This window comes from Ursus americanus, chromosome 16, assembly GCF_024610735.1.
Source record: "Ursus americanus isolate L20-20 chromosome 16, mUrsAme1.1.p, whole genome shotgun sequence".
NCBI classification, from domain to species: domain Eukaryota; kingdom Metazoa; phylum Chordata; class Mammalia; order Carnivora; family Ursidae; genus Ursus; species Ursus americanus.
In genome coordinates this window covers 57,569,831-57,596,577 of record NC_142142.1, presented here as the reverse complement: position 1 = coordinate 57,596,577, position 26,747 = coordinate 57,569,831, and the positions used below count along the sequence as shown (strand labels likewise).

General features: G+C 40.7%; 1 long non-coding RNA gene and 1 other non-coding gene across 2 annotated transcripts in view; one reads left to right on the top strand and one right to left on the bottom strand.

Annotated features, from left to right (window-relative positions):
* The window catches only part of LOC148108821 (uncharacterized), a 304,103-nt gene that overhangs the window by 118,810 nt on the left and 158,546 nt on the right, over positions 1-26,747 (top strand). The window lies entirely within an intron of this gene.
* LOC123792740 (U6 spliceosomal RNA) lies at positions 16,319-16,423 on the bottom strand. The gene has a single exon (XR_006779782.1). It is a non-coding gene; the product is annotated as a U6 spliceosomal RNA (small nuclear RNA).

Here is a 26,747-nt window from a genome sequence, read left to right as displayed (position 1 = left end):
ATTACTATTTCTTCTGCTTGTTATGTTCACATTCCAGACAAGTACATAGGTGGCTTCCCCACCACCTCAGGCCTTTACTCACAATTTGCTTTACATGGGAGGAATTTCTCTGACCACCTACTAGAAATTACAGCCTTCCCCTAGCCCCCTTGCCACCCTCTTGTACTCTTATCTTCCTTCCCTGCTTTATTTTTTTCCATGGCGTTTATGATCTGATGTTTTATATTTTTTTATGTATTTGTGGACTCTCTCCCCCACCAGCATATAAACTCCCCAAGGACAATTATCTTTATTTTATTTACTATTATATCCCCAGTGTCTAGACACTGCCTGTTATATGGTAAGTGCTCAAAAAATATTTGTCGAATGAATAAATATGCCTCAACAGACTCTAATTCCTTATGTATATTTGGATCTCAGTGAATGGTTGTTGAATTCATCTTTGTTCAAGATGGAGAAGGATCATTGAGTACAAACCTATATTTTGCAAATGAGAAAACTAAAATCTTAAAAAGCAAGTGATTTGCTATAATTGCACAAATAGCAGAGGGCCATAACTAGAAGTCTCTCGTAAGTACACATAACATTTAAATTTGAAATAAAAGCAGAGGTTGATAGACTTCAGATAGTTTGGAGCAGTGAGGTCCAGAATGGATATACTTATTTTTGTATTTATTCTATAAATATTTATTTAATACCCTGATGTGACTTGCCCTGGTCTTGGGTCTGTAATAAAATATTGAGCAAGACAGATCCCTGTCCTTGATGGACTGTCAAAGAAGCCCATTGAACAGGCAATCATAATGAAATGTGATAGGCCATAAGATAGGGAACTGAAGGGTACTCTGTGAGCAGAGAGAGATACTTGACCTGGGAAGAGGGTACCCAGACGAAATTACTTTTCAGGTGTGACCTAAGGCAAAGCAGGAGAAACTGATCTTAGCTTCTTCCCAAGCAAAGCTGGGAGGTTTGTGACCAGAATCTTACCTCTTTGAGAATCTTAGAATTCAGAGTGTTAACTAATCTACCTGGAGTCCCATTAGCTCTCCTATCTTACCCCTCCATGTTTATTATCATCATTGTTATCTCTACAATCAACATTATCATCATCTGGGACATTGTTTTAGTTTCTTTTTTTTCTTTTTTTTTCTTTTTAATAATGATTTTTTATTATATTATGTTAGTCACCATACAGTACATCCCCGGTTTTCGATGTAAGGCTCGATGATTCATTAGTTGTGTATAACACCCAGTGCACCATGCAATATGTGCCCTCCTTACTACCCATCACCGGTCTATCCCATTCCCCCACCCCCCTCCCCTCTGTAGCCCTCAGTTTGTTTCTCATAGTCCATAGTCTCTCATGTTTCATTCCCCCTTCTGATTACCCCCCCTTTCTTTATCCCTTTCTTCCCCTACTGATCATTCTAGTTCTTATGTTCCATAGATGAGAGAAATCATATGATAGTTGTCTTTCTCTGCTTGACTTATTTCACTAAGCATTATCTCCTCCAGTGCCGTCCATGTTGTAGCAAATGTTGAGAACTCATTCTTTCTGATTGCTGAGTAATAGTCCATTGTATATATGGACCACAACTTCTTAATCCAGTCATCTGTTGCAGGGCATCTCGGCTCCTTCCACGATTTAGCTATTGTGGACATTGCTGCTATGAACATTGGGGTGCATATGGCCCTTCTCTTCACTACGTCTGTATCTTTGGGGTAAACACCCAGTAGTGCAATGGCTGGATCATAGGGTAGCTCAATTTTTAACTTTTTAAGGGACCTCCACACGGTTTTCCAGAGTGGCTGTACCAACTTGCATTCCCACCAACAATGTAGGAGGGATCCCCTTTCTCCACATCCTCTCCAACAATTGTTGTTTCTTGCCTTGTCTATTTTTGCCATTCTAACTGGCGTAAGGTGGTATCTCAGTGTGGTTTTGATTTGAATTTCCTTGATGGCTAATGATTTTGAACATTTTTTCATGTGTCTGTTAGCCATTTGTATGTCTTCATTGGAAAAGTGTCTGTTCATATCTTCTGCCCATTTTTTGATTTGTTTATTTGTTTCTCGTGTATTGAGTTTGAGAAGTTCTTTGTAGATCTTGGATACCAGTCCTTTATCTGTAGTGTCATTTGCAGATATATTCTCCCATTCCGTGGGCTGCCTCTTAGTTTTTCTGACTGTTTCCTTGGATGTGCAGAAACTTTTAATCTTGATGAAGTCCCATAAATTCATTTTATCTTTTGTTTCTCTTGCCTTTGGGGATGTGTCATGAAAAAGTTTGCTTTGGCTGATGTCGTAGAGGTTGCTGCCTATGTTCTCCTCTAGAATTTTGATGGATTCCTGTCTCACATCGAGGTCTTTCATCCATTTGGAGTTTATTTTTGTGTATGGTGTGAGATAGTGGTCAAGTTTCATTCTTTTGCATGTAGCTGTCCAATTTTCCCAGCACCATTTATTGAAGAGACTGTCTTTTTCCCACCGGATGTTTTTTCCTGCTTTATCAAGTATTAGTTGCCCAAAGAGCTGAGGGTCCATTTCTGGGCTCTCTATTCTGTTCCATTGGTCTATGTGTCTGTTTTTATGCCAGTACCATGCTGTCTTTGTGATCACAGCTTTGTAGTACAGCTCGAAATCCGGCATTGTGATGCCCCCAGCTTTGTTTTTCCTTTTCAACAGTTCCTTGGAGATTCGGGGTCTTTTCTGGTTCCATACAAATTTAAGGACTATTTGTTCCAGTTCTTTGAAAAACGTTCTCGGTATTTTGATCGGGATAGCATTGAAAGTGTAGATTGCTCTGGGTAGCATGGAAATTTTAACTATGTTAATTCTTCCGATCCATGAGCATGGAATATCTTTCCATCTTTTTATGTCTTCCTCAATGTCTTTTAAGAGTGATTTATAGTTTCTAGAATAAAGGTCCTTTACGTCTCTGGTTAAGTTAATTCCAAGGTAACGTATGGTTTTTGGTGCTATTGTAAATGGGATGGATTCCCTGATTTCTCTTTCTTCGTTCTCGTTTTTCATGTACAGAAATGCAACTGATTTCTGAACATTGATTTTGTATCCCGCCACGTTACTGAATTGCTCTATAACTTCTAATAGTTTGGGAGTGGCTTCTTTTGGGTTTTCCATATAGAGTATCATGTTGTCTGCGAAGAGAGACATTTTGACTTCTTCTTTGCCGATTTGAATACCTTTGATCCCTTTTTGTTGTCTGATTGCTGTTGCAAGGACTTCTAGTACTATGTTGAATAATAGTGGCGAGAGTGGGCATCCTTGTTGTGTTCCTGATCTTAAGGGAAAGGCTTCCAGCTTTTCCCCATTGAGAATAATATTTGCAGTAGGCTTTTCATAGATGGCTTTTATGAGATTGAGAAATGTACCTTCTATTCCTACACTCTGAAGGGTTTTAATCAGGAAAGGATGCTGTATTTTGTCAAATGCTTTTTCGGCATCGATTGAGAGGATCATATGGTTCTTGAGTCTTTTCTTGTTGATATGATGTATCACGCTGATTGATTTGCGAATATTGAACCACGCTTGCATCCCAGGTATGAATCCCACTTGATCGTGGTGGATAATCCTTTTAATGAACTGTTGGATTCTATTAGCAAGTATCTTGTTGAGGATTTTGGCGTCCATATTCATTAGGGAAATCGGTCTGTAATTCTCCTTTTTGAGGGGGTCTTTGCCTGGTTTGGGGATCAAGGTAATATTGGCCTCATAGAATGAGTTTGGTAGCTTTCCTTCTGTTTCTATTTTTTGAAATAGCTTTAGGAGAATAGGTATTATTTCTTCTTTGAATGTTTGGTAGAATTCCCCAGGAAAACCGTCCGGGCCTGGAGTTTTGTTATTTGGAAGGTTGTTTATCACTGACTCAATTTCTTCATAATTAATTGGCCTGTTTAAGAAATCAATTTCTTCCTTTTTCAATCTTGGTAGTTTATAGGTTTCCAGGAAGGATTCCATCTCTTCCAGATTGCTTAGTTTATTGGCATATAGCTGTTGATAAAAATTTCTAATAATCCTTCCAATTTCAATGGTGTTCGTCGTGACCTCTCCTTTTTCATTCATAATTTTAATAATCTGGGTCCTTTCTCTTTTCTTTTGGATAAGTCTTGCCAGTGGTCTGTCAATTTATTGATTCTCTCCAAGAACCAGCTTCTAGTCCTGTTGATCTGCTCTACTGTACTTTTGGTTTCTGCTTGATTGATTTCAGCTTTAATTTTGGTCAACTGCTTCCTCGTGCGTGGATTAGGCCTATCCCTCTGTTGCTGTTCCAGCTTCTTGAGGTGAGAATATAAAAACTGCATTTTAGATTTTTCTATTCTTTTGAGTGAGGCTTGGATGGCTATGTATTTCCCCCTTAGGACTGCCTTTGCAGTATCCCATAGGTTTTGGACTGTTGTATTTTCATTCTCATTGGTCTCCATAAATTGTTTAATTTGATTTTTGATTTCCTGGTTTATCGAGTCATTCCTGAGCAGGATGGTTCTTAGTCTCCAAGTGTTTGAGTTTCTTCCAAATTTTTCCTTGTGGTTGAGTTCCAATTTCAGAGCGTTGTGGTCTGAGAATATGCAGGGGATAATTTCAATCTTTTGGTATCGGCTGAGACCTGTTTTGTGTCCCAGAACATGGTCTATTCTTGAAAATGTTCCATGCGCATTAGAATAGAATGAGTATTCTTTGGTTCTGGGGTGTAGCGTTCTATATATATCTATGAGGTCCAACTCGTCGAGTATGGCATTCAAAGCCTTTGATTCTTTGCTTAGTTTTTGCCAGGGTGTTCTGTCTATTTCTGAGAGTGGAGTGTTGAGGTCCCCTACTATTAATGTATTTTTATCTATATGTCTCTTTATTCTGGTTAAGAGTTGGCTTGTGTATCTTGCTGCTCCCCTGTTGGGGGCATATATATTTATAATTGTCATAGCCACTTGTTGAATACTTCCTTTAAGAATAATATAGTGCCCTTCTGCATCTCTAACTATAGTCTGTAGTTTAAAATCCAATTTATCTGATACGAGAATTGCTACCCCAGCTTTCTTTTGAGGTCCATTTGCGTGAAAGATGGTACTCCATCCCCTTACTCTCAGTCTGAATGCATCTTTGGGTTCGAAATGAGTCTCTTGTAGACAGCAAATGGATGGGTCATTTCTTTTTATCCAATCTGCAACTCTGTGGCGTTTGAAGCAAGAATTTAAACCATTAATGTTCAGGCTGAGTACTGAGAGATATGCTTTTAATTCTGCCATGTTGTCAGTAAAGTCTTTGTTTGTATTGGCTGTGACTTTCTGTTTTGTATCACTCTTGGGGCCTTTTTACTTTTATAGAACCCCCCGTAATACCTCCTGTAGGGCTGGTTTCGTGGTTACGAAATTGGCTAGTGACTGTCGATTCTGAAATGTCTTTATTTCTCCATCAATTCTGAATGACAGCCTTGCTGGATAAAGGATCCTTGGCTGCATGTTTTTCTCTGACAGAGCTTTAAAAATGCTCCCCCAACCCTTTCTCTCATTCCAGGTCTGTGTAGACAGGTCTGATGTAATTCTGATGCCTTTGCCTTGGTACGTGAGAAATTTCTTTGCCCTGGCCGCTTTCAATACTGTATCCTTGGATCTCATATTTGTGATTTGCACTATGACGTGACGTGGTGTAGGTCTGTCATGGTTGAGCTTGGGAGGGGTCCTCTCTGCCTCTTGGACACGAATTTTTGTTTCCCTTGCTAGATTAGGGAAGTTTTCAGCTACAATTTGTTCAAATATCTCTTCTAGGCCTCTTTTTTTCTCCACCCCCTCGGGGATGCCGATGATTCTAACATTGGATCGTTTCGTTGAGTCAGTAATCTCCCATAGCCAACATTAGTGGGCGTGGATTTTTTTAAGACCATCTTCTATTTTTATTTTTTCCTCTATTAACCCATCCTCCAATTCACTAACCCTTTCCTCCGCTTCCGTGACCCTGGCCGTCAGAGCCTCTAGTTTTGCCTGCATTTGGCTCATAGAATTTTTAATTTCTGTCAAATTCGCTCTCATTTCCGCCCTTAGGGATTCTATATTCTCAGTAATATTTTCCTGAATACTTTTTTCAAGTCTACTCATTATCTTGACCATTGTTACTCTGAATTCCATTTCTGATAATTTGGTTACATCCATATCCGTTACTTCTGTGGCAGAGGCCACTGACTCACTGTCTTTTCTTTGCTGGGGGGGGCTTCTCCTTCTTGTCATTCTGATGAAGAGAGGTTGCGGGGTTTCCAGAGCCCAAAATTATTGACTGGGTCCCAGGCCGTGCCCCTTGTTTTATAGGGATCTTAGAGATGTGGGCTTCTTCTTTAAAGATTTTATTTATTTACTTATCTGAGAGAGGGAGACAGACAGTCAGCAAGAACGAAACAGAAGCAGGGGAGTGAGAGAGGAAGAAGCAGGCTCCCAGCGGAGGAGCCCGATGAGGGACTCCTTTCCGGAACGCCGGGATCACGCCCTAAGCCGGACAGGCGCCCAACGATGGCGCCACCCAGGCGCCTCCGGTTGTGGGCTTCTTGATTTTTCAGCCTGCCTTCTGTGTTCTGGGGGAGGGGCCTGCTGCGCCGATACTCAGGCAACCCTGTTTGGTTAGAGTCTCCGTGTCCCCTGCGAGGGGGGATGGGGATGGGCACTCTCTGAGCCGGTATTTCCAGGCTTTTGTTCTCTGGCGGCTTTCCCTGGCGGCCGGCTATGCCTCTTCTGAGGGTCAGAGCAGCAGAGGCTGCATTGTTGCAGAACAGAGGGATTGCGGCCCGTTCTCCACTGATGTTCTGGCCACTTTAACTCTGTTACTGTTGGTGCTGCTCAACCCTGCAGCGTCCGGGATGTGCGCCCCACACCCGGCGTCCCTGCCCTCACTTCCAGGGCCGGCGCGTCTCTGTCCTTTGTGTTTCTAATGCCGCCAGCCGCCAGCCGCCCCGCGCGCGCTCCCGGATCTCCCGGTCTCAGTCTATGCCCGGTGAGCACACCTCGATTCCGGAGTTTCGTGAGAAGCCTGGTGGCGCGCGCACCCGGTTCAGGGTCTCAGTCTGGTGTTTCGCGGGTGCCAACCGCGAGTCCGCCCGCTCCCCCGTGCAGGTGGCCCGCCAGCCGCCAGCCGCCCCGCGCGCGCAACTCCCGGTCTCAGTCTGGATCCGGTGAGCGCACCGGGATTCCGGTGTTCCGGGAGATGCCTGGTGGCGCGCGCGCGTTCACGGCTCACCGGTCTCAGTCCGCTCTCTCGCGGGTGCCCTCTGTGAGTCCGCCCGCTCCCCCGTGCAGGTGGCTGCCGCTTCCCGGAGCCCAAACGCGGCGGCTCCCTCCCCCTTCCGTTTATCTTCCGATATCCGTGCACGGTTTACAGCTCCCCTCTTCGTACCTCAATACTCAGCGCTGGAGATGTTCATTTGTAGAGATCCAGATGCATTATCCTGCGTCTCAGGCTGATTCCGTGGTTATTTAGGCTGGTCTGGTACCTATCCAGCTCGACTCAGGGGACCGGCTGAAAAAGGGGTCCCCTACTCCTCCGCCATCTTAACTCCTCTCCCCCTCTTGTTTTAGTTTCTGGTATAGTAATAACTTGTACCTTATTTGAATAAGGTGGTTTTTTTTTTTCTTTTTAAATCTAAATACACAGTGTCATGAGAATTTCAGCAGTGTTTGCATCCCATGAATGAACCCTGAGGATGAATATTTTCCAAATAGCCCTGAAGGTGCATTTTTTTTTAAATTTTTTTAATAATAATGTTTTATTATGTTATGTTAGTCACCATACATACAGTACATCCTTGGTTTTTGATGTAGTATTCCATGATTCATTGTTTGTGTATAACACCCAGTGCTCCGTGCAATATGTGCCCTCCTTAATACCCATCACCAGCCTATCCCAACCCCCCACCCCCCTCCCCTCTGAAGCCCTCAGTTTGTTTCCCAGAGTCCATAGTCTTTCGTGGTTCATTCCCCCTTCTGTTTACCGCCCCCCCTTCATTCTTCCCTTCCTTCTCCTGCCGATCTTCCTGCTATTTCTTATGGTCCATAAATGAGTGAAACCATATGATAATTGTCTTTCTCTGCTTGACTTATTTCACTTAGCATAATCTCCTCCAGTCCCCTCCATGTTGCTGCAAATGTTCGGTAATTGTTCTTTCTGATGGCTAAGTAATAGTCCATTGTATGTATGGACCACATCTTCTTAATACAGTCATCTGTTGAAGGGCATCTCAGCTCCTTCCACGATTTAGCTATTGTGGGCAATGCTGCTATGAACATTGGGGTGCATATGGCCCTTCTCTTCACTACATCTCTATCTTTGGAGTAAATACCCAGTAGTGCAATTGCTGGATCATAGGGTAGCTCTATTTTTAACTTTTTTTTTTTTTAAAGATTTTATTTATTTATTCGACAGAGAGAGAGACAGCCAGCGAGAGAGGGAACACAAGCAGGGGGAGTGGGAGAGGAAGAAGCAGGCTCATAGCAGAAGAGCCTGATGTGGGGCTCGATCCCATAACGCGGGGATCACGCCCTGAGCCAAAGGCAGATGCTTAACCGCTGTGCCACCAGGCGCCCCTCTATTTTTAACTTTTTAAGGGACCTCCACACTGTTTTCCAAAGTGGCATTATGTAAAAATCTGGACTTCCTTGATAACCTGTTCCTCTCAAAGTACCCAGTATACTGAGATCCTTTTTCTTTCCTTCTCCTATCTGCCTCAGCAGTACTTTAAATTGCTTATTAGAGCAGTTAAGCATTTAGAATATTAATAAGGACTAGCATACTCATCTATTAAATTACAATGATATGTTAATATTCAGAATTTCGGTGACATCTTTATTTTGGAGTTTGGGCCACTAATAAAGGCAATGCAGGGTCAAAGTGATTTTCAGATCATTTTAACAGGATAACAGGATAAGAATTTCTATCCTGGACTGCTTTCCATTTCAAAGTTGATGAGGACACTGTTCTGTTGGTAATAAGGACAGAAAATTTATAAGGGTGTGCAAAGTAGATTATGGTGCAGCCTAGCTGTTGAATTTTTCATCCGCATCATAAACAAAGAAGGATGAGAAACATTTACTCTGCATTTCAAAGATCTGTACATGAAAAGAGGCTGTGGAATGGGAAGCCAGCACAATTAAGTTTCAGTCTTTAAAATGTCACTGCACTTTAGACATTTCTGTATATGGCTTCTCACTCTTAATTCTTTATTTTTCATTAAACTTTAGGAAACTCCTATCTCATTTGGAGAACAAGTCACTGAAAAGCAGGAACCAAGGGATTGGAGCTCTCAATTACATTTTAGGTTCTGAACTCATGCCATCCCAGTGTTTCAATATAACACTGATTAACAAGAGGAGATTTTCTTATCTTTATAATCTGCTTACAGTACAGTATAGCACCCTGATAACAATTCCTAAGTTGGGTAAAATGAATTATCATCATGGGTGTTGCAGAAAGTTCAAATGCAAAATAAACTGAAATTTTAGTGACTCCGTAGTGTTGCCATAGTGGATGATGCCAGAGATTTTGGCACATGCTCAGAAGGTGAGGAGGAAAGATTAAACCAGATGTTTCTGACAAGGACCTTTAAAGGATAGAATGTTTATTTCTTCTGATGGTAAACACTCTGACATCAACGGGGTACAACAGTGTCATTGTATTGATGTCAGGTCAGCATTTAGTAATTTCTTCTGATTCCAGCAATATTGATTATAATGTTTCACTTTTTGCCTTCCCTTACTGTTTATATAAGGGCCATACCACTTTCTAGGTACTGTTTTTATTCTTTTATCTGTGTGTATACGTGTATATAGGTGGTGTGGTGTGTGTATACACACGTGTGTGTATACACATACACACATATTTGTTAATATGCACACATATATATTATAGTAATTTTATTTCTTGCAACTACTTTACAAGATATGTTATTATTCAGAAGAGGGATATGTCATTAATATCTATGAATCACTTTGGTTTAATGATGGAATGATTCTTTTTTTATTCAGCCTTAAAATGGACTTTTTCATATCTATAATGACTTCTTAGCATACGATAATAAATGCTTGTGCACATTTAAGGATGTAAAGAAACTACCTGTGATAAATGTTAACCATTTGGAATTTAACAAATGTACTTAAGCTCCTTTGAGACCCTTGCTCGATGTTTATGGGTGTAAGTTAGAGACCTGAAGGCGTAAACAAGGCTCTGACGCATTGACATGAGACAGAGGTTGCAAGCAGGTGGCCCACAGTGATGTTTTATTTTGTCGTGATTTAAAAATTTAAAAAATATTTTTATATTTAATATTTTAATGTTATTTGATTGTTAACACTTAAAAATTGAGAGCGTTCACAAAGACATCTGACTTTCTGCTTGTCTCGAAATATTAGGTATCTGGGAACACTTGATGTATATTCAGGGATGCAATGGTAGATGCTTAACATCTGGCCGTCAAGGAAAAAGAATCCTCATTCTCAGAATTCGCTGATTTCTGTGCTGTAAATGCTCCCACCGTTACTGATTTCCAGCTACCTATGTGATGTGATTACAGTGGAGTTGGGAAGATACGCACATAGTCAGCTGTTGCAAACGGGTCTGAGCCAGCTCACTACTCTCTAATCAATTGTCAACACAACTACTTACTATACAATCTCCCTCGTTCTCCGTATTTCCTACCAAATCCTTGTTTCTTATTTAGGTGACTTGCTAATCCACAGAAAAAGAAAACAGCTGACCCGATCAGGACAGCATGATAAACTGGGGCCCAGTTGGTCCTCAATTAGAAGGAGGGACAAGAATTAGAGGAGATATCAGTTATTAATCAAGTCCTGTCATTTTGAACTGATTGTTACAGAAGTTATCGTGTGGTTTCCTGAATTGTTAGTAAAGATAGCAATCTGGCTTCCTGCAGGTCTGGTTTACAGCCATCTGTCTTCCTTGACTGATTACTGCAAATAAGGGGTTTGGTTTCCTGGGAAGGTTGCTCTAGGTTGTAGGTCAGAATTCTGTTTTTATGTCTGGTCTGGCCATTGTCTATTTGTGTATTTAGTCTCACGTGGTGGCCCTGACTGCCCTTCTCATGGACTGCCTTTTTTCTGTTATACATTCTTATTTCTGAGGATATTTGCAAATTGAGTCTGTCAATATTAGGTCCTCCAACAGTCAAAAGGGGTTTTATAAAAGGCATGTTTTAGGTGGTATAATATTTATGGTAAGAAATATATATTTGGTCTTCACAGTTCTGAGCACATAGGTCCTAAAGCCCTTGGGTTTTCCTAAGTTATGCTAATGAGTTGAATTTTGGAAAGCTAAGGATGGGAGTTGGTTGCCAGGGGAACCAAACCCCTGAACCTTCAGGGAGAGGAGAGAGGCTAAAGATTGAGTTCAGTCACCAGTCATCCATGATATAATCATGATTATATAGCAAAGCCTCCATTAAAAACCCAGAAGGATGGGGTTCAGAGAGCTTCCAGTCTGGTGAACCCGTGCAGATGCGGGAAGAGTGATGCATTCCATCCCCACGGCATGGGAGCTCCGTGCCCCTTCCCACATACCTTGCCATATGCATCCATCTGCAGAAGTTAAATCCTTTTATCAGAAACTGGTAATCTAATAAGAAAATGTTTCTCTGAGTTCTGGGAGTGCTCTAGCAAGTTAATCAAACCCAAGGAGGGAGTCACTGGAACCCGTGGTCTGCAGCCAGTGGGTCAGAAGCACAGGGGACAGCCTGGATCTGCAACATGCATCTGAAGTGGGAGGGAGGGGGTCCTTCTTGTAGGACCGAGGCCTTACCCCATGGGATCTGGCCCTATCTCCAGGTAGCTACTGTCAGAATTGAGTTGAATTATAGGATACTCAGTTGGTGTCCTGGAAAAAAACCCCACATGTTGGAAGTGGATAATACCAGAATCATAGCAGTGGGAATGGGAGATTGATGGAGACAGCATGGAATGGTCCATGTCACAGAGCTGCAAAGGGGAAGGTGGGGAACACACAGAGAAGGCCTGGCCCCAGCAACAGTCACGCCCAAGAGACTCGGCACTTCCTTAGTACTGCCTCTATTGTACTTTGGTGTTGCTCAAGTTTTAGCTTAAGCCTTTCCTGGAGGAGTTTCCATCTCAAATGATAACTGAACTTAGCTGCCCCTTGAGATATCTAAACCAGCAAAGGGGTTCAATACATCTTAGCTAAGCAGTAAAGTGTAATATGCCTATCGCCAACGATGGTGGCTTTTCAGACGATGCTGGTTGACCTGGGATCAGGCCTGGGTCAGAGTCTAGCCTCTGTGGCCTCTGGTCAACAGACTCAGGTCTGTCCTCATAGCAGCATACACGGTGAACACTGCCATTTAGGTGCCTTTTATAACTTGACAGATGGCATACATGGAGCTGCTCTTCCAAATTCCTTTGGTTGCATATTAGAGGGAGTTCTTGCAAGACGGAATTCCTGGATTCTGCTTTTTATTCCACTTCTGCCTTGCAGTTGGCTCTTCAATATTCTGCTTTTCTCCAACCCTTGGACATTGAGCCTCCCCACCCTTTTAAATAAAATTCCAACTTTTTAAGGTATTTCCTTTGCTAATTAAAAGCAATAAAGTAATTTTGCTCTAATTTTGCCTTATGTTAATGAAGTATGAAGACTTTTCCTCCCATTATTCTGTCTTTTTTTCCTACCTCTCTATTTTTCCTTATTTCTTCTTCTTTTTAGCTTAGCTGTGCCTGTGTTATTGGTTAGTGTTGATGGGAGTTTAGAAGGCAGGATATGTTATTGAATTTGCTTTGCACTGCATTTAATATCGTATGATATCCAGCTGTGTTTTCTGGCTTGACAGCAATGCTACCAGAAAATAGTTTTTCCCCCAGATGTTACACTGAACTTTTCAATTTCTAGCCATCCATGCTAGATCCCTAGCAGAAAAAAAAAAAAAAAAAGTCATATCATTTTACATGATTTGTGGTGGTGTCTGTTCAAATACATTAATAAGTATAGAAAAGCAAAGTAAATAGATTGGGAACCACAAGGCATCTAAGGTTGTAAGGATACTGAGAAGCTACTGGATTTTTTTTTTTTTTTTTTTTGGACCGGTGTGTAATATAAGGTAAGTTGCTGATAACCGAACAATGCTTTGGGTAAGGTTTAAACGGTAGGTGTCTTTGTGCTAATTGTCTTCAGACAGACAAATTTTTTGAAAGTCTGTCCATCTCCCCTTTTGGGCATATACTCCCTTTTGAACATATGACTCAAAAGTGAGCTCAAAGTGTTTTTTCAAGAAGAAAAATTCACTCCTTCCTCCTGGCAGTCATTCCTCCTACCAAGGTGGCCCATGACTTAGCAAATTCTGCCACTTGTCCCATTAGCTGGGTGGTTTTTAGTAGATGGTGTCATTCAGTTCCCTTTACCCAACAGTGCACTGATCACCAGCTGCTTTCAACCTCGGCTGCTGTATCCCTCAGGGTTCCAACGGAGAAACAGAACCAGTGAGGGAAAGAGAGACAGAGATTGGTTGCAAGGATTGGCTTACACAGTTGTGAGTGCTGGCTAGGCAAATCTGAAGAAATCCATAGGGCAAGCTGTCAGGAAGGGCAAGCTAGACTTCTCAGGCTGAATTTGCCCAAAACTGCTGTCCACAGGCAGAATTTCTTCCTCTTCAGGGAAGCCTCAGTTCTGCTCTGAAAGCCTTCTAACTGCTTGCATCAGGCCCACCCAGATTATCTAGGATGATCTTCCTTAGAGTATACTTCTTATAGACTTTAATCACATCGACAAATACCTTTACAGCCATACACAGTGTTTTGCTGGGTAACTAGAGACCACAGCTTAACCAAGTTCACATATAAAACTATCACAACTGCCCTTCCTCCAGAGAGTTGCTCTCAGGTGATGGGAACTGCTTGCCCTGGAGGAATATGCCCCCAGCTGAGGAGCAGCTAGTCATGCACTGGCTGGGGGGGGTTACAAATACCTGCCTGTCCTCTTGTAAGATGGGAATGATCTGTGGTTCAGTTTATATGAATTATTATATATGACATATAATATTACTATATAATATTTATTATTATACTATATAATATATAGTATAAATAAAATAGTTATAATATGTAATGTATAATATAAGTTGTATTATATATTTATATAATTTATATATTAAATTCATAAATGCACATACATCCTAAATTATCATTGCCTTGTGTGCCAGAAACCATGCTTTGTTTTCACCAAATCCTTTTTCCTTTTCTTCTTCCTGGCAGCATTTGAAGGTGATGTTATTTTAGGGTGGGCCATGTGACTAGATCTGGTAGGGGGCTCTAAGCAGAGGTGATGTGTGTCACTCAAGGCCAAAGTATAGAAGGGCAAAAGGAGTGCGTGTTCTCTGCACTTTCTGTTTCCGTCTGTGGCCACGTGGATGGTGTGGATGGTTTAAATGCTGCAGGCGCTCTAGATAGTGTAGCTGTGTGATGCTAGCAGCCGTGCAGATCTGCATGTCACTGCCTAGGAGGGGACTGCCCCCGGAGAGCCACTGCACCTGCTGTGGGTTCTCATAAGCAAGAATTAAACCTTTTTATGTTACACCCCTGAAATTTTAGGGTTTATTTGTTACCAGCTCAACATATATACATCCTTTCCTCTTCTCTTAGGGTAGGAGATATTATGTCTACCTAAGGCTTTTGGTTTTGTCCTTTTTTTTTTTTAAGATACAATATAAGCAATTTTCTGCAATTGCAGACAATATAAGCAATTTTCTGAAGCCACCCTGCATTCTTATACTTCCATGCTCATTCTGGTATTGTCCTCTTGGTCTCAAAAGTCCCGAGGCAGACTTGCAATCAGTTACTAGTCTACTCTTTATAGGCAAAATCTTAACTAGATTACTTGGATTCCTCATTAATAAGAAAGTGATAATAATTCCTAATCAAAGTGTTGTTTTTTTTGGACTTACTAAATCCGTGTTTCCAGAAACCATTAGTATAATCTCTGATTCAGAAGTTAAAATGCCTAGCAGAAACTCATTAATGGTTTTGCTGTCTTTTTCTCTTTTCCCCTTATTAAAAGCCTACACATCCTTCAATGTTTACCTCACATGTGACCTCTTGTTGCTTAAATGTTTTCCATTTTTCCTTTGCAATCACTAGGCACAATATGTGCTCTTTTGTTCAGCCTTATTTCGTTCTGCCTAGAATTAGAGCTATTTGTTCACACATCTTACTGCTTTCTAGTAGATTTTCAACTCTTCAAGGGCAGAAAGACCTGTCTCTTTCATCTTTGTATTTTCTCCTTCCTCCTCACAGCACCCCGTGAGTGCCTGGCAAATAGGAGGTTCTCAACGATATATATTAAAATGGAATGAAATGAAACCTAACAGGTTTTGCAAATAAAATGGACGTGTCTTTTCCCAGAACCTCCAGAGGTATTTTGGAGAGGAGGGCAAATGAGATGGGCACAGTGTACCCAGTGTGCGTTCTCTAAATCATTAGCAAGGTTAAAACTGAAGGTCCATGCTGTCTGGCAGCTATGACAAGGAATATTTGCAGTTAACCAAGTTTTATGCGGTAGTCATTCTACATGGATTTTGCACAGCTCTGCTGATAACAAAGACACACCACAGAGATATTTGACATTTTTCTTTACAGATCTCGTTCCACTCAGCTCTGGACTCAGAGCTTAAGTTAGCTTGCATAATGGCTGTCAGACTTGCAAAGAAGCCTGCAACTTGAAGTCTCGGAAGGCGGCGAAAGAGAGAATGAGACCTACAAAGGCATTTTAGCTTTCGTTGCCTTTTCACAGCTTTGACCACAGTGTTTAAAAATAATTGCAATGGCAGAGATCTAGATACTTAGTAGAGAACAGAAGCAGTGTGTTTTTAAGTGTTTGCTGTTGTTCTTTTCAGTAAGTCATAATGATTGTAGAATAGTTCATGGAATTACGGTTAGAACAATTTTTTAAACTTAGCTTTATAAATTTAGCTTTTTAAAATTTTGTTTTATAATAAAGGAATGGCAAAATACATTATGATCCATTAATTCTAAGGAATATCCTGAGACATTTAAAAGTCGTATTTTTGCAGGATATTTATCAATTGAGAAAAAGGTAAGAAGGAGTAGGTTATCAAAGGGGAGCAACCAAATTAAATATGTATGTCTCAGAAAGGATGTGTGGGCATGTGCATAGAGAAATCCTGGAAGGAAGTACATCAAAACATTAATAGTGTGTGTTCTTTCAGTTTTTGACTGGCAAAACTGTTGTGGATAATTTCCATGTGTTTTTCTGTTTTGTTTTGTTGTTTTTCTTTCTTTCTTTCTTCTTCTTTTTTTTTTTTAAATAAGGAAACTTCAGAAATTTGCATGCCGTCCTTGTGAGGGGCTTGCTAACCTTCTCTGTATCGTTCCAGTTTTAGTATGTGTATTGTGGAAGTGAGCACAGTTTTAATGTTTTTACATGTACTTTTCTGTGTCTCCCTCTATATTTCTATAGGATTTCTTTTTAGCTTTTCCCTTAGTTCTGCTGTAAAAACAGAAGAAATCGGAAAACAAAAGATGACTTAATTTGACTTAATGTTATAGCATACCTTTAGGTAGTGAGTATAGGTTAGGCTTCTCTCTAAGCATTTTTCATAAGTTATCATATTTCATCTTCATAAAAATCCTGCTATTATTTATATTTATTTACCAGGTGAAGGAATCAAGGCTTGGCAAGGTTAGGGAACGTGGCTGTGGCAACCCACATAGTAAGTGGCAGATTTCACATCCACAGATCTGCTCCAGAGCTGTGCTCAGAACATTAGACCCCAGACAGCTCCTAGGATGCACTGAGGGGAAGGGAGTTTGTGGTGACATGTGCTTGTATTATTTGGGGGGAATTCTGTTCCCTCCCAGCCTGCTGAAAGCAGTGAGGAAGACTAGGGACTGATCTTGGAATGGAGGAAATATGATCTCTGAATTAACAGAGCAGTAGGGTTGACTGGCAATACAAATTGTATTTTTATCCAAACAAGTTCCCAATTTTCAATGGCCTAAATGATGACTACAGAATTTGATGGTCTTTGAAGGTCTTGACAGGAGAGTGGTAGTCAACCCTGTTCTTTATTATTTTTTTTATTAGAAACATATGTATATTTGGTAATGTGTGTTACAGTAAAAAAGTCAATATCTTTAATATATATAAAGCTCTTCCAAACCAATAAGAATGGAAAAGTACAAGAACAGCCAACTCACAAAGGAATATGTATGACCAGAAAGGCCGTGGAAAAAATAACCTTTCTCATTAAAAATCTCATAATCAAGCAATAAAATGTGATACCTAGTTCTCTTGTCAAATTGAGAAATGATTGACATGCAGCATCGTATTAGTATTTGACACCTGAATGTAACACAGAATGCTACCACAAGAAGTGTGCATCCCTCACCACACAGTCACAAATTATATTTTAACTCCATTCTATTCAACAAATATTACTTGAGACTATATCCTGGGGACAAGGCTCCATACAAGTGGTTTTGAAGGCAGGATGGGAGTGGTGGGAGGCTGGGGGAAGCCAGGTCTTGAGGAAAGGCCTGAGCATAGGAGAGAGCTTAGCACACAAACAAGAACGCCAAGTGCCATCTGCATGCTGTTTTCCAGTTTCCAGCGTGATTTCTTAAACTGTTTTACTTATTTTTATTTTATCCACTGAAGAAACTTATAAAATGAAAAGACAAGCAGTATTTAACAAATACTCACTATATGCTAGGCACTATGCTAGAATTTTTGCTCATTCTGGCTCATGAAACCTCTTGAAAAACTCCTTTTGGAGGTCATGGTTATGTACTAGCCACCTGAAGCTTGGAAGAGTGAATTAGCATACTGTGAACTCTGGAGTCCCCCTGCATCCATATGCAGAGCTCTGCCCATTGCTCTGCACTGCATGAGCTCTGGGTCACCCAAGGCTGACATATTGGAACAGGTGCATTTCTACAAAAGAGAGATGTTCTTATTCAACTTGGTACCTCTTTCAGCTTCTTTCTCACCTATAAAAGGAGTTCCAGTTTGAGCATGCTCACCTGGTAGTTTCTCAGAGAAATCTCCCATTATTCACCATCTGGGTCAGGATCCACTTGATATATTTATGGCTCCCTAGTGCAGGCCTAAGGCCTTGGATTTAATTTTTTCTCATTAGCCTGCTTTGGAATTGGGGTCAGCAAAGTTCAGCACATGGGCTGATGGCTGTTTTTATAAACAAAGTTTTATTGAAATATAGCTATGTTCATTTGTTTACATTTACCTATGGCTGTTTTTATGCTACAGTGACAGAGTTGAATGATTGCCAGAGAGACTAGCCTTCCAGGTCCAAAATATTTGGTATCTGGCCCTTTACAAAACAAACCTAATCTTAATACACTTTGTCATATTGTGTACCTGGGTCCTCTATTGCTGTTCTTCCTGACTGCTGTGTTAGTTCAGTTCCGACTTTGTTCCAGAAGCCCACCATCATTAACCCAGCCCTGCCACTCCCTGCCCCACCCCTTCCTTTACCCTGGACATGAGTTTGAGGGAAAGACAGAAGGATAGCTCAGGTCTTGGAGAAGTCCACCATTACAAGTAAAGGGGAAAAACACAACTGTCAGATACAGAGTTGCAGAACCTAACAGCAACCAACAGACAGATTTCAAAGTAAAACAAAAGACAGGCATTTAATGGTGTCTGGAGTTGCAAAAACATTTGAGAAAAATGAGCAATGAGAAAAGACTACCAAACTTGACCGTGAGCAGATCACTAATGACCTTTGGAACTGTAGTGTCAGTTGAGTGACGTGGGAGGAAACCAAATTTCTGGCAGTGAAGAAGATAATCATTTGGATTTCCAGAATGGACTTTGAATTACTGGCTGAGGAGGTTAGCACTTCCTGCCTGACTAATTTCTCATGGGCAATTTTGTGATTTTGTTTCCTTATTTAACTTCTCTGGACATTAAGAAGAGCTAGTTATGCTCATCATTTGTAATCAAGCAGCTGTTGCCTCTGGAGGCTCTCTGGACAGCCACAATCCACGTGCCCACTTCCCCAGTATCTCTAATTGAGTGTTTGGTTTCACTTAAGGTTTTTTTTTTTTTTTTTTTTTCCTTTTTTTGAAAGTGTAGAGATATCGTTTTTGCCCTGGTCTGTGCTGCTTGAATCCTTCATAGCAGAAGCCCTGGAATGTTAATGAGGTCACCTCTTTTCTGGTGGACAGAGAGATCAATGGCTTTCAGGTGTTAATGAGATGTCCTCAGAATTTATGCCCATTGCTAGAGAGCTGATGGCTCCCTGCTGAACCGTTAGACCTTTCTTAAATGGATGACCAAAGGCATTTTTTTCAGTCCTGCATAAATTTCAGTCATCAGGCTTGGATATGCAGTACATGCAGTAGAAATTCCAGCCATCTCAATGATGAACTTCTTTCCCTGCTCCTTCAGATTGGAATGTCTCTTCCCTCAGAGAGAACTGGTCCTCTCCCATCCAACTGGGCATTTGATCCCCATTTCTATCGCCTCCTCCAGGCATTCATTCATCATTTATCCCATCTCTTCAGTATTCTTAACTTCTTCATTTCTCCTGCTTCTTCTCTTCAGTCTACAAATATATTTAAGCCTCTCCTCCTGAAGAAAAATTTCTCACTTTATCTGCTTTCCTCTCAAGTTACTGCACTCTGTGATACCACTCCCCATTTACAGCAAACTTTTTGAAAGAGAACATGAACTCTGTGTATTATTCCCTCACCTTTTCTCTCGCATTCTTCCAGTTGGTGTGGGCCCCACTTTCCCATTGAAAATCCTCTGGAAAGGTCATTGCTGATCTCCCAGTTGCGAAACTGACTGACTTCTTCTTTCTCTTCTCCTACCAGGTCCCGCAAGCCTCGGGTCCCTTTCCCAAAACTCTCTTACATCATGTGCTAGGGATCCAGTTGTTTTCTGGTTCTTCTCCCTCTCAGATCCCTTGCTTCTCATTTTTGTGAAATCCTGTTTCTCTAGTCCTTCATGCCATGGCTTCTCAGATTTCTGTTCCAGGCCTTCTTTTCTTTATTTATAAATTCTTCCTGGAATCATCCCTCCTCATTAATGAATTCATCTGCCTTTCAAATGCTCAGATAACGCCCAAATCTGTATCTCTGGTTGCTCTCTCTCTTTTTCTCCTGAGTTCAAGACCAGTGGTACCCTATAGTAGTTTCTGCAATGATGGGAGATTTTTCTGCACCAGGTGATGCAGTGGCCAGTAGCCTCATGTGGCTATTGAACGTCTGAAATGTGATTAGTGTAATGAGTTGAATTTTAAGTTTTGTTTTGTTTTGTTTGAGAGAGACAGAGTGTGCACCTGAGCAGTTGGGGGGGAGGGGCAAAGGGAGAGGGAGAGAGAGAATTTTAAGCAGGCTCCACACTCAGGGTGGAGCCTGACTCGGGGCTCGATCTCTGGACCCTGAGATCATGACCTGAGCTGAAATCAAGAGTCAGATGCTTAACTGACTGAGCTGTCCAGGCATCCCAAATTTTAAGTTTTATTTAATTTGAGCAGGTCACATGTGGCTACTGACTACTGTATTTGACAACAGAGCCGAAGACCCTTTAATTTAAATCCCCTATTAGAGATCTCCTTTTAATTTTTCCCCTTAACATATCCCAAAACAAACTCATCACCTAATCCCCAAATATCTCCTCCTCTTAATATTCCCCATTTCATTAAAATAGCATCACCATCTAAACACTTACCCAAATGTCAAATCTGATTTGTATTTGATTTTTTTCTTCACCTCACACTGACAATCAGCTGTTTCTGTTGGTAAAGTATTGCTCGAATCTGATTTCTCCTTTACTGCTAATAACTGCTTTATGGTCTACATTAATTATTAATGGCTTTTAATGCATTATCCAATCACTTCATACACATATCCATGTGTGCGTGCGTGTACACACACACACACACACACACACACACACACACTCATGCTTGATATTTGCCATTTTAAGTGCTAAGACACACCCATCTGTACTGCCAGGGAGATAAACCTGGTTACAGACTTGAAAAGAATGAGATATCTCAAAGAACTATTAAAAATGTTGAATTCCTTAGGGTGTTCTGTTCTCTGGGCACTCTTGGTAATCTCACATCCATGTTATTTCATACGCCACTTGTGGCAGAAACCAATGCTGCAACAGAGGCCCCTAATTCTTCACTTTTCCTGCTCCTTAAAGATCAATCAGTAGTTTACTTCTATTTCTCCTCACTGTCTAGTGATTTCAGCAACAACTTTATTGTGTGCTTAGATTGTGGTCAGAAGCTACTTTGAGGGACAGCCTTCCAGTTCTACTGATGTCATACACGGGACCCTAAGGAAGTATCATCTGGTTGCCAGTGTCGGAGCCAAGAGCCCTGTATGTCATTTCACTCACAGAACTCCAGCCTCTGGAGTTCTTCCCAATCCTGAGGTCTGTTGTAGAATCCAAAAAATCCACACAGCACAGAAAGTAATAGGAATGCAGAGGGGAACCTCAAGAATTCACCACAGTGATGCTCATATCCCATCCTTAGTTGATATTGCTGTTTTAATTGCTTGTCCTTTTGGTTAAAAATCAGAAATACTCTCTTGTTTAAGTGATAGGGATTGGGACTGTTACTTTTGCTTTCAACACACTTAGCACTTTAATGGAGAAAAGCTAGCCTTTTCAAGAAATGATGCTGGAACAATTGAACATTCATAGGCAAAGAAATGAACCTTGAACTAAGTCTTACACTTTATACAAAAAACTTAGCTCAGAATGGATCATGGATATAAATGTAACATGCAAAACTTAAAACTTTTAGGAAAATGACTTGTAAGAAGGGGAAGACGGATCAAACAAAGATCATAAAATTAAATGCTACTTCACTTTGGAAAATAGTTCCTCAAAAAGTTGATCTTAGAATTGCCATACAAATTAGCAATCCCATTCCTAGGAATCTATCCAAAGGAATCAAAATGTATGTTCACACAAAAAAGTGTACATGAATGTTAATAGAGGCATCATTCAAAATAGCTAAAAGGTAAGGACAGCCTAAAGGTTCACCAACTGACGATGAATAAACAAAATGTGGTATGTTTATAAGATGGAACATCAATCAGAGGTGCCTGGGTGGCTCAGTGGGTTAAGCATCTGCCTTCGGTTCAGGTCATGATCTCAGGGTCCTGGGATAGAATCCTTGTCATTGGGCTCCCTGCTCAGCAGGGAGTCTGCTTCTCCCTCTCCCTCTGTTCTCGTGCTGCCCCCCACCCCGTTTGCACTCCCTCACAATCCCTTTCTCTAAATCAATAAAATCTTAAAAAAAAAAAAAAAGAACATCATTCAGCTGTAGAAAGGAATGAAATGCAGATACATGCTACAAAGTGGATTAAGCTTAAAAACATGCTAATTCAAAAAAGGTAGACACAAAGGTCACATATGTGAAATATCCAGAACAGGAAACTCCATAGAGACAGGAAAGAGCTTAGTGGTTGGCAGGGAGTGGGGAGGGAAAGATGGAGAGTGATTACCAATGCATATGGGTTTCTTTTAGAAGGGATGAAAATGTTCTGGGATTTAGTGACAAGTTTTATGGTAGTGATGATTGTACCACCTTGTGAATATACTTTAAAAATGCACACTTTAAAAGGGTGACTTTTGGGGCTCCTGGGTGGCTCAGTCGTTAAGCGTCTGCCTGCGGCTCGGGGCGTGATCCCAGGGTCCTGGGATGGAGCCCCGCATCAGGCTCCCTGTTCCACTGGGAGCCTGGTTCTTCCTCTCCCACTCCCCCTGCTTGTGTTCCCTCTCTTACTGGCTGTCTCTCTCTCTCTGTCAAATAAATAAACAAAATCTTTAAAAAATAAAAAATAAAAAAAATAAAAGAGTGACTTTTATTGAATATGAATTATATCTCGAAAAGAAAGAAAAGAAAGAAAAAGAACCTATATATGTAACCACCACATAACCGGGCAATGGCACTCTTGGCCATTCATCCCACAGATGTGAAACCTTAGGTTCATTAAAAAAGACAAAAACAAACTGTACGTGAGTACAGAATACAGAATAGAATACAGAATAGAATATTCTTTATTCTGATAGTCAAAACTAGAAACAACCCAGGTATTCTTCCATGGGTGAATGGTTAGTCCATTCACTGTGGTACATTCATACCGTGGGACACAACTAGCAATAAAATGGCATACACTCTCGATATAATCAGCCCCCCGGATGAAATGCCAGAAAAATTATGCCTAGTGAAAAAACAGGCAATCCTCAAAGCTTACCTACTGTATAATTCCATTTCTGTGACATTATTGCAATGACAGAATTATAGAAATGGGAAATAGGTTAGTGATTGGCAAGGGTGAAGAGTGTGGAAGGGAGACGTGGGAGGGAGGAAAGTATGACTCTAGAAGAAGCAAATAGGATTCTTGTGGGGATGGAAATGCTCTGTATCTTGATTTTATCAATGTCAGTGTCCCAGGTGTGATATTGTGCTATCGTTTTACAGATGTTCCCATTGGGGGAAACTAGGTGAAGAGCACGAAGGTCTCTGAGTATTACTTCTTACAATCGCATGCAAATCTACAATGAACCTAACATTTAAAGGCTTAATTAAAAATAAAAAACAGCCTCTAAAGTTGGCATCTGGAGGTATTTGCCAGTTTAAACGCAGTGAAGACCTAGAATACTCTAAAATATAACGGTGGCACTTAGAAGTAACTCAGCTTGAAAGAAAATGCCAGGGAGATTGCATGTTTGCCGAGCAGGAGCCATCTGCGACCAGGAGATGGGGAGGTCAAGTCAAAGGCATCTCTCAATGTAAGGGTGTGTTTTGCTAGAAAGTTCAGCTGATAGAAAAACTTCAAAACTCCAGGCGGGATCATTGGACTTGGAAAAGGGATTTTAATGGGCAGTTTTATGGCAACTCGGCAAGGCTACAGTCCCCACTTACTCACTTAAACACTAAGAATCCAGGTGTTGCTCTTTTTTTAGAAATGCATTTTTTAGAAATGATTAACATTCATAACCATTAAACTCCAAAATAAGAAGATTATCCTAAATAATCTGGGTGGGTCTGATTGAAGTAGTTGAAAGGCCTCAAGGGCAGAACTGAGGCTTTCCTGAAGAAGACATTCTAGGGATGGACGGAGGGCAAAATGGGTGGAAGGGAGTAGGAGATACAGGCTTCCAGTTACGGAATGAATAGGTCACAGGAATAAAAGGCATGGTGTAGGGATGATAGTCAGTGAGACCGTAACAGTGTTGTACTGGGTTAGGTGGCAGCTACACTTGTGGTGAGCACAGCATAAGAGAAGTGGAATTACTATGTTGTTCACTGGAAACTAATGTAACTTTTTGTGTTAACTCTACTCAAAAAAAATTTTTTTAAACAAAGAAGAAATTCCACCTGTTGATTGTAGTTTCAGTTCATACACATTCATGTTTAGGCCTGAGAGTTCCACACTGCTCTTCTTGGTGGTCTGCCCTATAGATTTTGGATTTGCCTGGCAACCCCTACAATTACATAACCTACTTCCATGCAATAAATATCTTAATCTATATCTTAATATAGCCAGTTGACCCTTGAACAACACTAACACTGGCTTGAAATGTATAGATCCCTTTATATGCAGTGGGTTGTTTTTGTTTTTGTTTATAAATACAGTGCAGTACTGCAAATGTATTTTTCTTCCTTACTATTTTCTTTTTTTTTTTTTTTAAAGATTTTATTTATTTATTTGACAGAGATAGAGACAGCCAGTGAGAGAGGGAACACAAGCAGGGGGAGTGGGAGAGGAAGAAGCAGGCTCATAGCAGAGGAGCCTGATGTGGGGCTCGATCCCATAACTCCAGGATCACGCCCTGAGCCGAAGGCAGACGCTTTAACCGCTGTGCCACCCAGGCGCCCCTTCCTTACTATTTTCTTAATAGTATTTTCTTTTTAACTTATTTTATTATATAAATATTATAATAATACATATACAAAATATATGTTAATCAACTGCTGGAGCTATCAGTAAGGCTTCTGGTCAATAATAGACTATTAGTAATTAAGTTTTGGGGGGAATTCAAAGTTATATGTGAATTTTCAAGGGCACAAAGGGTCAGTGTCCCTAACCCCTGGGTTTGTCAAAGGTCAACTGTATGTTGCAAGCAATAAATCTCTTAATATATATATAACACCTCTCTCCCTACCCTCTGGTGAGACCCTGACTGATGCAAGGGTTTGCTGTGTTTAAAAACAAAAACAAAACCTCTTTTCTCATCTAGCAGACTCCAGAAATGTTTCGAAACTTTATTATGTTATAGCTTTAATTTATTTGCTGGAAGCCTATGAGATGCAATAAAACTCCAGTTCTTATAGTCAATTAGAAAGTAATGGAGTTAAGTCTAAAAGAACCCCTCCTAAATTTAGAGACCAGATGAGAGTGAGTTGTTTGATATTCAGTTTTGATGAGATTATCAGCTAGAAGATGGATGTGGTCTTCCTTGTCAAAATAAATTTCTTGGGGCACATGGGTGACTCAGTCCGTTGAGTGGTTAAGTGTCTGCCTTTGGCTCAGGTCATGATCTCAGGTTCCTGGCATGGAGCCCTGCGTAGGGCTCCCTGCTCAGTGGGGAGCCTGCTTCTCCCTCTCCCTCTGCCCCTTGGCTCATGCTCTCTCTCTCTATCTGAAATAAATAAATAAAATCTTAAAAAACATTAAAAAATAAATTTCTTTCTCTGTTTGTCTTTTTCTCTGTGTCTGCCTGTCTTGTATTTATCAAACTTCCACTGGGACTTGGCTGTGTCAGGCTAGGTGCTAGATACTGATTTACAAGCACAAGTGAGCTGAATCCTATCTTCCTTCGAGAACCTGCTCAGGGTCTCTCATGGAAGAAACAAGCATAGTTGACTACTAAAAGGAAAGAGATTAGTCTCTACCATCTTTAGAGATTCATTTTCCTTTTTGGGGCAGAGTGGGGGGCATCCATGACATATCATTTGTTCATGATTTTGAGGAATCTTTGAATTATTTAAACTGTATGCCCAACAGCACACTCGAGACCAAAGAACAAATGGCCAAATTCTTCTGAGTTGTTAACATTCTTTACTCATGAACTATGCATTCCCTGCTGATAATATTAGGAAACTTATTTTACTAAGCAAAATTTCTGGAATTGTTTCCTGCTGCCACTTTGTGTGTCCTTTTTGTTTTTTTTTCCCGCTGGATAGGCTGAACATAAATGTCTGATAATATTTCTCACATAATGTAGTGCTAAGTTCATATTTTAGATGGCAAAGTAATGGGCTCCGTGACATGCTATCTCTCTTCAGGTTCTGATTTTACCTCTGTTTTAAAACTCTATCTGCTGTCCAAAAATAACTTTCTGTTTTTGTTATTGTGTCTGTTGTATGATTTTAAACCAGCAGAAGCGTTATTTTTTCTTTGCCAGGTTTTTGATATCACTACAGCTTTTATGAGGAATCATGACTTTAATGTACTTTTTTCAGGTCTTTTCAGAGCAGTTAAGCATGATGGTTAGGAGGATGGCTTTGGGGACAGTACGGCAGGCTCATACCACATGAGCCTCAGTGTACTTATCCATGAAACAGGGATAATAATAAGTCTGCAAGGATTAAAGGAAGTGGCTAGCTAAGAAATACACCTAGCATGCAATGAGTACTCTGTGAATCTTTGCCACGGTTCTGTCGTCCCAGCAGCACTGTAGAAGTACCTATTTGGTTATAGCATGTGTCCTATCACGCTAACAAG